Source organism: Diadema antillarum, unplaced genomic scaffold, assembly GCF_040938485.1.
Source record: "Diadema antillarum isolate AM-2024a unplaced genomic scaffold, OU_Dant_1.0 seq00001698_RagTag, whole genome shotgun sequence".
NCBI lineage: Eukaryota > Metazoa > Echinodermata > Echinoidea > Diadematoida > Diadematidae > Diadema > Diadema antillarum.
The window spans coordinates 546,664-563,774 of NW_027272389.1; the positions used below are offsets into that span (position 1 = coordinate 546,664).

The following is a 17,111-nucleotide window of genomic DNA, read 5'->3' on the forward strand; positions in this document are numbered from 1 at the left end:
GATCAGATTTGACTATGACCATAACAAGATAGCATTGCTGTTATAATGCAGAGGGCAAGAGACCACTCCAAGTTCATGTTATTAAAACAAGAGCCCCACGGGTCTAGTGCTCACCTGAGTAGCATACATGTACTTGCCCTTCTTGGCACTCCACTGTAGGCAAACTGTTTAAAAAGATCTGGAGATTTAGGGATTATTAAAGACCCCCTGGCCAACACCCTCCTAACTTTGGGTATTTGACCCTCCATCCCAGCCTCCTCACCCTCCCATGGGGTACCAAACACTTTTTACGAATTAAGATTCCCTCCCTCATGGTGCTCATGATGATTCCTGCAAAGTTTGGCCAAAATCTTTAGTTGAATCTATTCATTATAAATAATTTGCATAGGGTAGAGTAATAAAATTACTGAATTAAATTCATAGGAACCCTTTGTAGTTCATATGAAAAGCACATGCTGCAGTAGCTGAAAGCCAGAAAAGGATGTCCTTATATCGTTAGTACGTGTATCATTTACAGTGAATCACTGGGGAAGTGACACTGTATTCTACCTGAGCACTAGGCAAAAGGAAATACATTCATACATTCACATGTGACTCATGTACAAACGGACACAAGTGATATTAGGATACTCTTGACCTAACAACATATGTTGTCTATCCAAGCCAATTTAATTCAAATTTTCGACACTTTGCTTTTCTCATTTTCTTTTTACTTTGTTTGTGCATGAATGTGAGTGAGCTTGTTTATTTGTTTGTTTGTGTGTGTGTGCGTGTGTGTGTGTGTGTACGTATGTGTGTGTGCTTGCATTTGACGAATTTTTGGGATTGCAAATGGTTGAATGATTACCATGGCACCAAACTGATTTTGCTGTAATAAGACATGAGGCAATTAACTTCTCGTAAGAGCGCAGGCTGCTACATGTAGGACCTATCTGATGAAGACGTACGTAAGTTGGGATTAACGGTGCACCAAACTCATCTAATAGAACCAGACACAATGACACATGACATGAAAAAGTCAATTTAACGGGAGAAAAAAACAAACGATTAAGCATGTTGATTGGAATTGAAGACTTGTTCCCTATGGGCAAGTTTACAACCGAGGCAGTAGTGTTGGATAGGGAAGTATGTGTCACAATAAAAAAAGACATGATCTTGATCACCTGATGTAAAGAAAAAAATATACATATATGATATATAGATGAAAAATCAAGTAAACAATATTTTAGAGCACTCTTTTGAAACATATTAACGATGTATACTCATTTTCTAATACCCAAAATCGTTTGTAATATTGATCTTTATGACCCTTTTAGGTGATTCTTGTAGTGAATGACTCTACTTGCACCTGCAAAAACCTGGAAGTAGGCGGTATTAACGTCATTTCCCTTTGCCCCACCTATCCTTGTTTGGTAATCCTCCCAGCAAATGGCTCTTAACTGTATCACATTTGTCTGATAATACAATATTAATGAAACAAGTACATCAATAAGGAACTACAAGTGTACTTGGATTTTGCCACTGATGCTACATATCAACAGGAAGTGATCTGGTGTTCTTTACTCCACTTTCAAGGTCACTGCTCTGCATTCAGCACTTCACTGTACCGACAGGATTTGGCTGCAACACACAAGAACATGTGCACATACATGACCACGTTTTCACACGGGTTGAGATCAAGGCATGGTTGCAATGCTGACTTACAATTATAACGATTACAATTACGGTAGGAATTATCATTCATACACGTATGTGGGTAATTCCATGAAGTTGGGGCAGTGTCCATGTAGCATCGTGATATTTGAAAAATACATTTCAGCATAACTCAATATTAATTATGCTATACATTTATTGTTTGTAGGCTTTACATTTGCATTGAGGTCACACATTTTCCTGGAAATTTTGTGCCATTCAGACTCAATTTTGATGAAGTTATTAAACAATATGTAACGGTGTCCTGTAGCATCGTGACATGTCCATGTAGCATCGTGAAATTTTAAAATTTGGTCCTAAGAGACAAATTATGGCAATAACTTGACCAAAATTTGATGCAATAAGCATATTTACTAGATTAGTCAGACAGCTAAATATCTCAAATTTCCTGAACACAGTTTTAATTTTAAAAGAAAATTACAAAATGTATCACGATGCTACGCGGTGTCCTTTTTTGTTACACTTGGTGGACATAGTGACACATTGTGTAATTTTCTTGTAAAAGTAAAACTGTGGAAAGGAGAGTTAAGATATTTAGCTATCTGACTAATCCAGTAATTATGCATATTATATCAAAATTTGGTTAAGTTTATTGCATTAATTTGTCTTTTAGGACCAGATTTTAACTATCACGATGCTACATGGACACGTCACGATGCTACAGGACACCGTTACTTTTTTTTTAAATAACTTCATCAAAATTGAGTCTGAATGAAACAAAATTTCCAGGAAAATGTATGGTCTCAATACAAATGTAAAGCCTATAAAGAGTATAGCATAATTAGTATTGAGTTATGCTAAAATGTAACACTTTGTGCCCCAACTTCATGGAATTACCCATGCTGTACACACGCGCAAGGAAGGAGTTGCAGATTCTGCAGTTTTGAATTACAGAGCAAGGAGAGGAGGTATGGCTCTTTACTGAGTTCCCATCAATCTCTCTTGAGCAGTACCGTAAGGAGTATGTTTTTCTGTGAAGTGGTTGTAAGGTTACCTTAAGCTTCGACCCCCCCCCCCCCCCCAAACACGATTTGGAGGTCAATCCTTACACACGACTGTGTCTTTCCATAAAGTCTGGAGATCGTCACTGAAAAACACCTTCAGACTGTCATTTGAATTGATTACCATTTGCATTACCATTCAACTCAGCCTCCAAAATTCCAGTTTGCATACACACGGTCAAAATGCATCATTTGAATTATGATTCTAGTGGTGTATTTCGCTCAAATCGTGTCTCAAATTTGATATCCAAACTCGGTACTGTGAAAACCACCAATGACACATCCCGGTCAATGACGTTGGACACACGATTCTCACAGAGCCAACGGAAGGCCTGAGGTATATCAATGGGTGTCATTATTTACAACACAAGTGCAGATCTGTCACAGATAAGGACATCACATATCCTCTCTAATCGATAGTGGAACTACATTGTACCATCTTTGCCACTTGATCCATCCTCACACACACCTCTTTTCATCTAGATAAATTCCTCAACAAGTTATAATGTACACATACGAGTGATGTACAAGGAAGACACATGATTTTGGCTAGCTACTGTACAAATGCGACCAGGAATTACACACTGAATATCAGATATGCTTATAGTTTTTGCTGTCTTCTGTGTGTGTGTGTGTGTGTGTGTGTGTGTGTGTACACACAGAAATATCACGGAAATATAACTAGATTTACGAGAAATTTGCAAGCTGAAGCAAATCTCCCAACCGTCACAAATTTGGCAAAAAACGCTGGGTTTCTACATTCTTTTGTCATTTCGGTTCTAATATTTCAAAAGAAAAGAAAAATGCTGCAAGATCTTGACAATTCTCCTCTTTTCCTGTTCTGCACTGAAATACCATGCACTACAGTAAGATGAAGTTTTGCGGCAACCCACTGATATCATGTGTTGCCGTGAACATTTATTGTTGTGACCGAGAAGATTACACAGTGCAAAGTCAGCGAGGTATGCAACCATCTATTAAAGCTCACACAAAGTTCTGGTACGCCTGCAAAAGTTGTCAAATTTCGCTCCCAAATGTGAACGTAAGCCTAGGAAATGTGCGGAATAACGCTGTAATAACAAAATATTCGATGGGTAACGACAAAAATGTGAAATATTAACCAAAAAGGTTCAGTCTCAGAACTTACCCGAACGGGGTCAGGCTAAACTCGGACTCGGGGATAACTCGGCCTCGCTTTGACGGCGGGCTGAGTTGTCTTGGTTGTCCCTCTGGATTGTACAGTGTTGTACTATGGGAACGGCCTGTATAGCGCTTCACGTTCTGGCTACTCGCAGTAATGGTCCGAGTTGTCACAACGCACACATCAAAAAACCTCTTTGGCACGCATGCAAAGTTAGTGTGCGCCTATCAAGCACCTCTAAAAACAATCAAAGACGCTTGATAAACAACAACAAAAACTTAAATGACAGCGCGTCTCAGCAACTGAGGTGATGTGCGTATCGCTTGAGGACCGCGCACTGTCCATTTGTTTTGTACAGGATTAGCACGCACTTTCCTCTCTGTTCAGTTAGGCCTCGTTTGGTATTGGGTATTATATGCCTACAGTAGAATATGGCGATCACAAACTGCGTGCAAATTGTCTGAAATAGGGTCGAGTTTTCCCTGAGACCGAGTTAGTCTGGATCCTTCCGGAATAAAAGTCGGTTTTCCGACTTTTATTATTTTTCTCAAAATACTCCAAAACGACTCATCATCCTGGCAAATCGCGTCAGCCAGGTAAGTTTCTTTGTAGACTCTTTCGATATATTGCGAGCAAATATGAAATGGTGCCAGACGGGTTCTCAATCCCTTACCAAAACTTTGTTTTCACTTTAAACCCTGCTCCCCGTAGCCAGATACATATATCTACGTAAGTATGAGAGGAAGGGACTCGAGGTAATAGAAATATATCTAATCTCGAGGTTTCATTGTAGGTGGTACTACTCTGGTCTGCCAACATTCCCGGATCAGAATTTTTTTCTTCTGCTTTAATTACGGACATGATATGATATCTAAATTCTCAGGGAGCCTCTTACAGACTACAGGAGACTTGGTACATTGTAGCTCTGTAACATTTTCATACATTATTGTTAATTTTTTGAACTTTTAGTAACCTAGGAAAATAACAGTTTAATGATAAAACTACACATCTGAAGGTAATCTTCTTGAAGATTGGAAGATAATATATGCATGAAGGGTTTTTTTTCAATTATTTTTTCTCTAACTCAGCAGATAATACTTCTCTCAGATGCACAAAACAGTGACAATACTGCCGATACGCTAGTCACAAATTTTTGCCCTTTCAACCTCTTTATAAAACTACTATCACCCACTCCCTCTCAAGGAAGAGACTAAAGGAGGAGAAGGGGATATGATCAATTCAAATTAGCCTTCCTCATTGTCAGCTCAAGCTTGGAATGCACACTAATGGGATTTGGTGGAGAATAGGTGAGCGGAGTTGCTTCTTTTTTTTTTTGAGTGGTCCCAGGGGACCCCAAGTCACTTCCTTATCGCCGCCGAAGTTATCTCCTGGCTGGCCGACCAGGAGACATCTCCTCAAAAGCAATTTTGGCGCTGTGATGTGAAAGCAATTTGAATGAAATAGACATGAGGAGGATGATTCCTGTGTAATGGTCATAACCATCATGAGTTGTACTTGGATGAATTATATATACTTTTATTATTATTATTATATATGACACAGCAAATGAAAAATAATACAACATCAAACAAGTTAAGCAGAACAACCAGGCTTAGGTGAGGACGAAAGCCAGTTCACACTCAATAGAAGGTGGATTTTGAGTCACACTTACTTGAAAACTGTCTCAACACTACTACAATTTCATATCGATTTTGATAACACAGTATTCTTTGTCTTCCAAGACATTGCCATACAATGATGATATGCTAAGTTGAATCTGCATATCAGAGTCAACAGATCAATCTAATTAATATTCTGCATTATAGATCATAAATGCAACGGGACTTCTAAAGAGGCATGAGGATACTGTAAAACACGATATATTCGCGGCACGAAAATTTCGCGAATTGGAGCCGACGACCTTTCTCGCGGCGTGAAATTTTCGGGAATTGCCTCTGGCGTCCCATGCGTATTGTGCAGGCAAGAACTTTTGCGTGCATTTTATTTTCACGAAAGTTGGCACTCGTGAAATTCGCGAAATTAAAATGCACGCGAGCATTTCTCGTTTTACAGTACACCTATACTTTTACTAAAATATGAATCACACTCTGGAGAGATGAAACAAATTATATTTATAGTATAATCATTTCTCCATTTTTTTCTTCTTCTTCTTTCTTTCTTTCTTTGTATTCTGTTTTTGTTCTTGTTTTTTCAAAATGCAAAAAGTTACACTTGGAATCATTGATCCTGTCCACCCAACTTCCCCCTTTTAGATCTTTATTACACTGTACATGATGGAATATATAATAATTTACAGTGAACACATCAAGTGTATGCAAAATATAATGATAAACTGATGGGCTGCAGCTGCACACAAAAGGGCATTGTCCTACAATATATATATATGTGAGGGTCACAGTAATATCAGCACTCACCCCCCCCCCCTTTCCTGTGATGATTACACTCGCTCATTATATTATGTAGTATTTATATGTATGTTTATCTATTTGATTCTCTATCCACACATGTAGGTGCATGATATATCACAGTACTCTAGTTGTATAGTAGAGGTACATACACGGTGGTGTAAGGTCAGGAGGTAATTTACATAATCATGGGAAACACCCCCCCCCCCCATAAGTGGAATCTCCCTGTGAGGGGGTAAAGCGTGTCCTAAAGTTATTCAGAAGGGGCACCTCCTTTGATCATTCTTGAGAAGGCGTCCAAGCAGGCAACGTCACTTTAATCAACCTGCTCCTGTGGCTGTAGCATAGTCCCGTCCCTCATCCTTTGTACAAAGGTAAGAACATCTGTATGATGTGTCTTTGATATTTTATATTGATTAACATCATAATTTATGTGGTGTTCATTATATTACACATGATAATTTGAGAGTGTTTGGTTTTGCCAAATAATTAATGGATGAGGTTTCATTCACAAACGAGTGGTTAATGAGGATGGCATGTCAGTTGCCCATGAAGTGCATTAGCGACTTAGAATTTATAGTTCTGTTCTATCTATGTTTTATATCTATGCTTTAGTGTTATCAATATGAAGTGATATTGGTAGGGAACATCACTTACAGCAAGCTTGATGAAGGACTGTAGATGTTTCTTATTTCATCTTTATTCTATGTGACTTTGAGAAGCGTGCTTGATGCAGAGGGTAGCATAGAATATAGCGCTGTGGTGTATGGAGATAAAAGCTAAGTGTTCACACAGCCCGATGTACACTATAGTTGATTTTGGTAGGCACGCTAGAGGATTAAAAACAAAGGACAATGAACTTGGCCCCAGTACAGGGGATGATACAATATGCTGGTAGGTGCCTCGGCTTACAAAGGGTGACTGCCTTAAAGCAGTGGCTACATTCCAAAGACTGTTCTTTTTATGTTTACTGCTTGGCAAACTTCCTCTCTAACTATTTCAAAGACTTGGGTTGATGTGTACTATGCACTGTGCACCCCTATTGATGAAGATGTAGGCAAGCTGCTCTTTGTTTCTATTATGAGCGAAGGAGGTAGCTAGTAAGATTGAGTTCAGGCAGGAAAGCCTCTACGCCCATTGACGCATGTACAATATATTTCAAGTTGCTAGATATAGGAAATAGGAATATATATCCCTTGTACATATGTATCTATCTTTTGTATATAATTATGTCTATTACTGTGCTATCCTAGCGAAGGCAACTGATCAGTCCTTTGAGTATAGCTTTCAAACCGCTGTATGATGCATTATTTTATCGGTTAATATAGTTAGCACTGGTTTATTAGTACAGTGAACGATGCTTGGGTCGAATAATTCGATTTGTTCATCATAAACACAAGCACATATTTGATTTCATTCATAGATTCCTAACATGGGGAAAGATTTAAGAAAGTATATTCATTTGCATTGTCAATTTTAGAAGACACCAAGACTTCTGTCAAGTGGATGGACCCCAGCGCACTGCACATGCTGTAATGTCAGAGGTGAATAGTTTTTTCTCAATATTGTGTCTCATATCTTGTATGGTAATGAAATCAACAGGCGGAATATTACTATGACATAATAATTATTATGTTTTGCATTCTTGGAGTTTACTTTTCAGATGGCTTTGCCTCCTTGAATCAAATAATGTTGTTACTGTTGTTGATAGAAGATATAGAGTTTGCCTGTCATGGAAGTTTGACGATAGTGCATTAACGCTATTGAGTCCGTGTGACATATGTATTTGGTTGCAGGCGACAATCATATCGTACATTCAAAACTGTATGGTTTTACAGATGAATTGCGTATCAACGAAAGCTTGAATAATCAAACATTACCAGCTTTAATTCAGATAATACAATGTATTGTAATGTTCACATATTGGAAAATACATATTGTAAATACACATGTCGCTGCGTTATGTAAATATGAGTGTGTAAAGTAACGAGATGATTGGTTCATCCCTTGTGTTATGTAGCTTCTGTGGGAAAGGGACACGGACTTGCTGTATTCTGCGTCGGACAGTGTTGCGTTGTTATTCGTTGCTTGTTGCGTTGCATTTTGTTATTTTTAAATGTTGCTCTGTTATTAGCCACTTTTAACCGTTTGCTTTAGATTCGTTGCGTTGCTTTTAAGAGCTGTTGTTGCATTGCCTCTTGTTGCTTTTAGTGTTGTTTTGTTATTAGTTGTTTTTAATTTGCTATAAGTTGCTTTTCGTTGTTTTAAACTTGTTTGTTTTGCGTTCAGTCTAATGTTACAATTTTGGAGTTATTTGAGTTTTGGCTTAGTTTGAAATACTGCAACAAAGTGAAGTAATAAAGACACCTTTTTTTTTTGTAACAGAAACAGAAAAATTATCTTTGAGCATTCCTTCTTTTCCCAGTCCTTATTAAATAGAACCAGGTGATTGATTTTGTCTAATTGAGTCTGAGCTATTGTAGGTCAACACTGACTGGACGTGTCCAGCCGGTCACATAATTTTGGTGCCGAAACCCGGGATTACTGAAAAGAAGGAAGCTCGCATAGACTTAAACTCTAAATTGATTAATAAGTTGATAAGGTTTAAAGAAATAGCAACGCAACACTGTCTAATTAGTCGTCAAGATGGCCTCTCCCATTCCACCGAGTGATGTGAGAACTCCAACAGACGATCCCCGCAGCATGCCGAGAGCGACGTCGACGCCGGAGCCGATGACTCCAGCTACGTGGCAGTACCCAAGGCCAGCTGTGACCCCGCTTCAGATGGCAGGATTTGACCCCGTTCCTGAGCCGACACAGAGACAGGACCAGTTCATTACGCCGAGGCTCGTGGTGTCTCATCAAGTCAAGGGTGTCAATGTCTTCACAGGTAAGGGGGGAGTAAAAGTAGAGGATTGGGTGCGTGATATGAAGTATTTCATAGAATCTAAGGGCCCAATGCCGCCACAAATGCAGTTCAATGAAATTGTTAGGCACACAGGGGGAAGAGCGCGGGACCTCATCCTGAATTTGGAGCTCCGTGGTGACGAGGAGATGACGCCTTCGCTGGCTTTCCGAGAGCTTCTCGACGAGTTCGGGGACCACGACATCGCCCATGGCAAGCTTCTATGCCCGAACTCAGCAGGCCAGCGAAACTCCATCCGAGTACGCTGTCGCACTGGAGGCAAAGCTGAGGATCGCACGAGATAAGGGGGACCAAGCGGCAATGGTTGAAAAGCCCGTGCGGGACGCTATGCTTACTACCCAATTCATGTTCGGCTTGAGGGACCAGAAGGTCAAGGCTCGTCTAGCCCCGATGAGACCGAGGGAAATGACATTTCGAGAACTTAGATGGGAGTTGCACGTAATCGAATCAGAGGGGCGTCTGACCTCGGCCCAGGTATACAGGCAAGATGTGAAGGAGGCGTCGAAGGATGCACAGACGATAGAGCAACTCACTAGGAGTATTCAAGAGCTGGCCGCCACACAGCATCAGCATATGGATCTGTTCCATAGGGTAGTTGAAGACCAGCAGAGGAGGATTGCTGAATTCGAGAGTAAGTTGCAGCAACAATGGATTCCCCGAGGTGGCAGTCGGAGAGGGAGAAGAAGAGGTGGTGGGCAAACACAACATAGCAATGCTTGCTATACCTGTGGACAGCCTGGCCACTATTCACGGACTTGTCCCAATCGACAAAACTCGCAAGGCTTCCGTGGACCTCAGCATCCTTTAAACTAGTTCGACCTGCAGACGAGGGGCAGTCTGTGGGTGCATTCAACAAACGTAGCCCTGGAAGAACTGGATCAAGCTACCAGACGCAGGTGACAACGGGGAATAACACTGGTGAGGAGGAGCTTGTGGTGTCCTGGACCCCTTCCTCAGATGTGAAACAAGCATTAGACATGCCAGTCGATACAGCAGCAGAGCAGACGAAGGATGACTCACCCTTGCATCAGGCGGCAGCCAGCCACAACGTTAATGTTACACCTGCAGAGCAACATGATGATGGCTCATCTACTTTGTTGGCAGGCGTAGGTGTGGAAGAGCTTGCACGGCTGCAGAGAGAGGACGTCATTATCAGCCGAGTTGTCGAGCTCCTTCAAGCCGGACAGAGACCAGCCTCACGTCAGTTGCGAAGGGAAGCAATCGTTGCTCGCTTGCTGCTTCGACAGTGGGATAGACTGCACGTGTGCGAGAATGGCGTACTATGGTATAGTAGAGGAGATCGTAGACTACTCGTTCTGCCTAAAGGTCTGAGGAAGCTGGCTCTCCGTAGGGCACATGTTGAAATGGGACATCTTGGGCTTGACAAGACTTTGGCACTCATGCAGGACAGATTCTACTTACCTGGCATGAAGACAATAGTCCAGCAGTACATCCAGAGGTGTCGAAGGTGCACTGTCCGGAAGACGACGGAAGCAAAGTCCAAAGCCCCACTTCAACCCATCAAGTCAAGCAGACCACTTGAACTGGTATGTATCGATTTCCTTAGTTTGGAGACATCACGGGGAGGCATAGAGAATGTCCTGGTGGTCACGGACCACTTTACTCGCCACGCCCAAGCTTTTCCTACTAGAGACCAGTCTGCTCAAACAGTGGCTAGGACTTTGTGGAGCAGGTACATAGTTCACTATGGCATACCTGAACGCTTCCATAGTGATCAAGGCAGGTGTTTTGAGGCAGCTCTAGTACGCGAGTTATGTGAACTACTTCACATACAAAAGAGCAGGACAACGCCGTATCACCCACAGGGGAATGGAATGACCGAACGTTTCAATGGTACACTCCTTAATATGCTAGGAACACTGGAGCCATCGCAGAAGCCGAACTGGAAGGAGCACGTTGAGTCTCTCACCCACGCATATAATTGCACCAAACATGCATCGACAGGCTTTTCCCCATTCTCTTTGATGTTTGGAAGAGAGCCACGTATCCCCCTTGACCTCATCGGCACACCCCCGGAAGATGACGACAAATCCATCTCCAACTATGTCGACGAGCTTCGCCTTACTCTCCAAGAGGCTTATCGAAATGCCCACGAAAATGCCGAAAGTGCTCGCGCCAAGCAGAAAGGCACGTATGACAGGAAAGCCAAGGATGCTCCCTTTGAACATGGAGATAAGGTACTCGTAGCACATAAGGCACTGATAGGTCGTCAAAAGCTGGCTGACAAATGGGGTGAGTCTCCTTACACTGTGATACGCAGGCTGCCAGACCAGGATGTCTACACTGTCAGAGAGGACAGTACAGGCAGAGAGCGGACTCTTCACAGGAATATGCTGACTGCGTGCACATTTTTGCCGGGTAGCAGTGAAAGTGAAGACGATGCTGATGAAGACAGTACAAATGTATCGAGTGAAGAGGATGGCAGTATTGCTCGTGTGGACCCAAGTTCGAGTCATCCTCCAGGGAAGAAGCGCAGTGAAGTCGATTCAAATCGTCAGCGGCGCTCATCGAGAACACGACGATCTCCCCAAAGATATGGAGGCCCAACCTCTTCCCTCAGGGTGCAACAAATACGACCTCGACTAAATTCAATTTAAATGTTGTTGTTTTCTTATCTACATTGTTGAGGACAACAATGGTTTTAAACGGTGGCAAATGTGAGGGTCACAGTAATATCAGCACTCACCCCCCCCTTTCCTGTGATGATTACACTCGCTCATTATATTATGTAGTATTTATATGTATGTTTATCTATTTGATTCTCTATCCACACATGTAGGTGCATGATATATCACAGTACTCTAGTTGTATAGTAGAGGTACATACACGGTGGTGTAAGGTCAGGAGGTAATTTACATAATCATGGAAAACACCCCCCCCCCCCATAAGTGGAATCTCCCTGTGAGGGGGTAAAGCGTGTCCTAAAGTTATTCAGAAGGGGCACCTCCTTTGATCATTCTTGAGAAGGCGTCCAAGCAGGCAACGTCACTTTAATCAACCTGCTCCTGTGGCTGTAGCATAGTCCCGTCCCTCATCCTTTGTACAAAGGTAAGAACATCTGTATGATGTGTCTTTGATATTTTATATTGATTAACATCATAATTTATGTGGTGTTCATTATATTACACATGATAATTTGAGAGTGTTTGGTTTTGCCAAATAATTAATGGATGAGGTTTCATTCACAAACGAGTGGTTAATGAGGATGGCATGTCAGTTGCCCATGAAGTGCATTAGCGACTTAGAATTTATAGTTCTGTTCTATCTATGTTTTATATCTATGCTTTAGTGTTATCAATATGAAGTGATATTGGTAGGGAACATCACTTACAGCAAGCTTGATGAAGGACTGTAGATGTTTCTTATTTCATCTTTATTCTATGTGACTTTGAGAAGCGTGCTTGATGCAGAGGGTAGCATAGAATATAGCGCTGTGGTGTATGGAGATAAAAGCTAAGTGTTCACACAGCCCGATGTACACTATAGTTGATTTTGGTAGGCACGCTAGAGGATTAAAAACAAAGGACAATGAACTTGGCCCCAGTACAGGGGATGATACAATATGCTGGTAGGTGCCTCGGCTTACAAAGGGTGACTGCCTTAAAGCAGTGGCTACATTCCAAAGACTGTTCTTTTTATGTTTACTGCTTGGCAAACTTCCTCTCTAACTATTTCAAAGACTTGGGCTGATGTGTACTATGCACTGTGCACCCCTATTGATGAAGATGTAGGCAAGCTGCTCTTTGTTTCTATTATGAGCGAAGGAGGTAGCTAGTAAGATTGAGTTCAGGCAGGAAAGCCTCTACGCCCATTGACGCATGTACAATATATTTCAAGTTGCTAGATATAGGAAATAGAAATATATTTCCATTGTACATATCTATCTATCTTTTGTATATAATTATGTATCTTACTGTGCTATCCTAGTGAAGGCAACTGATCAGTCCTTTGAGTATAGCTTTCAAACCGCTGTATGATGCATTATTTTATCAGTTAATATAGTTAGCACTGGTTTATTAGTAGAGTGAACGATGCTTGGGTCGAATAATTCGATTTGTTCATCATAAACACAAGCACATATTTGATTTCATTCATAGATTCCTAACATGGGGAAAGATTTAAGAAAGTATATTCATTTGCATTGTCAATTTTAGAAGACACCAAGACTTCTGTCAAGTGGATGGACCCCAGCGCACTGCACATGCTGTAATGTCAGAGGTGAATAGTTTTTTCTCAATATTGTGTCTCATATCTTGTATGGTAATGAAATCAACAGGCGGAATATTACTATGACATAATAATTATTATGTTTTGCATTCTTGGAGTTTACTTTTCAGATGGCTTTGCCTCCTTGAATCAAATAATGTTGTTACTGTTGTTGATAGAAGATATAGAGTTTGCCTGTCATGGAAGTTTGACGATAGTGCATTAACGCTATTGAGTCCGTGTGACATATGTATTTGGTTGCAGGCGACAATCATATCGTACATTCAAAACTGTATGGTTTTACAGATGAATTGCGTATCAACGAAAGCTTGAATAATCAAATATTACCAGCTTTAATTCAGATAATACAATGTACTGTAATGTTCACATATTGGAAAATACATATTGTAAATACACATGTCGCTGCGTTATGTAAATATGAGTGTGTAAAGTAACGAGATGATTGGTTCATCCCTTGTGTTATGTAGCTTCTGTGGGAAAGGGACACGGACTTGCTGTATTCTGCGTCGGACAGTGTTGCGTTGTTATTCGTTGCTTGTTGCGTTGCATTTTGTTATTTTTAAATGTTGCTCTGTTATTAGCCACTTTTAACCGTTTGCTTTAGATTCGTTGCGTTGCTTTTAAGAGCTGTTGTTGCATTGCCTCTTGTTGCTTTTAGTGTTGTTTTGTTATTAGTTGTTTTTAATTTGCTATAAGTTGCTTTTCGTTGTTTTAAACTCGTTTGTTTTGCGTTCAGTCTAATGTTACAATTTTGGAGTTATTTGAGTTTTGGCTTAGTTTGAAATACTGCAACAAAGTGAAGTAATAAAGACACTTTTTTTTTTGTAACAGAAACAGAAAAATTATCTTTGAGCATTCCTTCTTTTCCCAGTCCTTATTAAATAGAACCAGGTGATTGATTTTGTCTAATTGAGTCTGAGCTATTGTAGGTCAACACTGACTGGACGTGTCCAGCCGGTCACATAATTTTGGTGCCGAAACCCGGGATTACTGAAAAGAAGGAAGCTCGCATAGACTTAAACTCTAAATTGATTAATAAGTTGATAAGGTTTAAAGAAATAGCAACGCAACACTGTCTAATTAGTCGTCAAGATGGCCTCTCCCATTCCACCGAGTGATGTGAGAACTCCAACAGACGATCCCCGCAGCATGCTGAGAGCGACGTCGACGCCGGAGCCGATGACTCCAGCTACGTGGCAGTACCCAAGGCCAGCTGTGACCCCGCTTCAGATGGCAGGATTTGACCCCGTTCCTGAGCCGACACAGAGACAGGACCAGTTCATTACGCCGAGGCTCGTGGTGTCTCATCAAGTCAAGGGTGTCAATGTCTTCACAGGTAAGGGGGGAGTAAAAGTAGAGGATTGGGTGCGTGATATGAAGTATTTCATAGAATCTAAGGGCCCAATGCCGCCACAAATGCAGTTCAATGAAATTGTTAGGCACACAGGGGGAAGAGCGCGGGACCTCATCCTGAATTTGGAGCTCCGTGGTGACGAGGAGATGACGCCTTCGCTGGCTTTCCGAGAGCTTCTCGACGAGTTCGGGGACCACGACATCGCCCATGGCAAGCTTCTATGCCCGAACTCAGCAGGCCAGCGAAACTCCATCCGAGTACGCCGTCGCACTGGAGGCAAAGCTGAGGATCGCACGAGATAAGGGGGACCAAGCGGCAATGGTTGAAAAGCCTGTGCGGGACGCTATGCTTACTACCCAATTCATGTTCGGCTTGAGGGACCAGAAGGTCAAGGCTCGTCTAGCCCCGATGAGACCGAGGGAAATGACATTTCGAGAACTTAGATGGGAGTTGCACGTAATCGAATCAGAGGGGCGTCTGACCTCGGCCCAGGTATACAGGCAAGATGTGAAGGAGGCGTCGAAGGATGCACAGACGATAGAGCAACTCACTAGGAGTATTCAAGAGCTGGCCGCCACACAGCATCAGCATATGGATCTGTTCCATAGGGTAGTTGAAGACCAGCAGAGGAGGATTGCTGAATTCGAGAGTAAGTTGCAGCAACAATGGATTCCCCGAGGTGGCAGTCGGAGAGGGAGAAGAAGAGGTGGTGGGCAAACACAACATAGCAATGCTTGCTATACCTGTGGACAGCCTGGCCACTATTCACGGACTTGTCCCAATCGACAAAACTCGCAAGGCTTCCGTGGACCTCAGCATCCTTTAAACTAGTTCGACCTGCAGATGAGGGGCAGTCTGTGGGTGCATTCAACAAACGTAGCCCTGGAAGAACTGGATCAAGCTACCAGACGCAGGTGACAACGGGGAATAACACTGGTGAGGAGGAGCTTGTGGTGTCCTGGACCCCTTCCTCAGATGTGAAACAAGCATTAGACATGCCAGTCGATACAGCAGCAGAGCAGACGAAGGATGACTCACCCTTGCATCAGGCGGCAGCCAGCCACAACGTTAATGTTACACCTGCAGAGCAACATGATGATGGCTCATCTACTTTGTTGGCAGGCGTAGGTGTGGAAGAGCTTGCACGGCTGCAGAGAGAGGACGTCATTATCAGCCGAGTCGTCGAGCTCCTTCAAGCCGGACAGAGACCAGCCTCACGTCAGTTGCGAAGGGAAGCAATCGTTGCTCGCTTGCTGCTTCGACAGTGGGATAGACTGCACGTGTGCGAGAATGGCGTACTATGGTATAGTAGAGGAGATCGTAGGCTACTCGTTCTGCCTAAAGGTCTGAGGAAGCTGGCTCTCCGTAGGGCACATGTTGAAATGGGACATCTTGGGCTTGACAAGACTTTGGCACTCATGCAGGACAGATTCTACTTACCTGGCATGAAGACAATAGTCCAGCAGTACATCCAGAGGTGTCGAAGGTGCACTGTCCGGAAGACGACGGAAGCAAAGTCCAAAGCCCCACTTCAACCCATCAAGTCAAGCAGACCACTTGAACTGGTATGTATCGATTTCCTTAGTTTGGAGACATCACGGGGAGGCATTGAGAATGTCCTGGTGGTCACGGACTTTACTCGCCACGCCCAAGCTTTTCCTACTAGAGACCAGTCTGCTCAAACAGTGGCTAGGACTTTGTGGAGCAGGTACATAGTTCACTATGGCATACCTGAACGCTTCCATAGTGATCAAGGCAGGTGTTTTGAGGCAGCTCTAGTACGCGAGTTATGTGAACTACTTCACATACAAAAGAGCAGGACAACGCCGTATCACCCACAGGGGAATGGAATGACCAAACGTTTCAATGGTACACTACTTAATATGCTAGGAACACTGGAGCCATCGCAGAAGCCGAACTGGAAGGAGCACGTTGAGTCTCTCACCCACGCATATAATTGCACCAAACATGCATCGACAGGCTTTTCCCCATTCTCTTTGATGTTTGGAAGAGAGCCACGTATCCCCCTTGACCTCATCGGCACACCCCCGGAAGATGACGACAAATCCATCTCCAACTATGTCGACGAGCTTCGCCTTACTCTCCAAGAGGCTTATCGAAATGCCCACGAAAATGCCGAAAGTGCTCGCGCCAAGCAGAAAGGCACGTATGACAGGAAAGCCAAGGATGCTCCCTTTGAACATGGAGATAAGGTACTCGTAGCACATAAGGCACTGATAGGTCGTCAAAAGCTGGCTGACAAATGGGGTGAGTCTCCTTACACTGTGATACGCAGGCTGCC

General features: G+C 42.5%; 1 protein-coding gene across 1 annotated transcript in view; it reads right to left on the reverse strand.

The window, feature by feature from the left end:
• The window catches only part of LOC139711747 (uncharacterized), a 50,815-nt gene that overhangs the window by 15,420 nt on the left and 18,284 nt on the right, over positions 1-17,111 (reverse strand). The window lies entirely within an intron of this gene.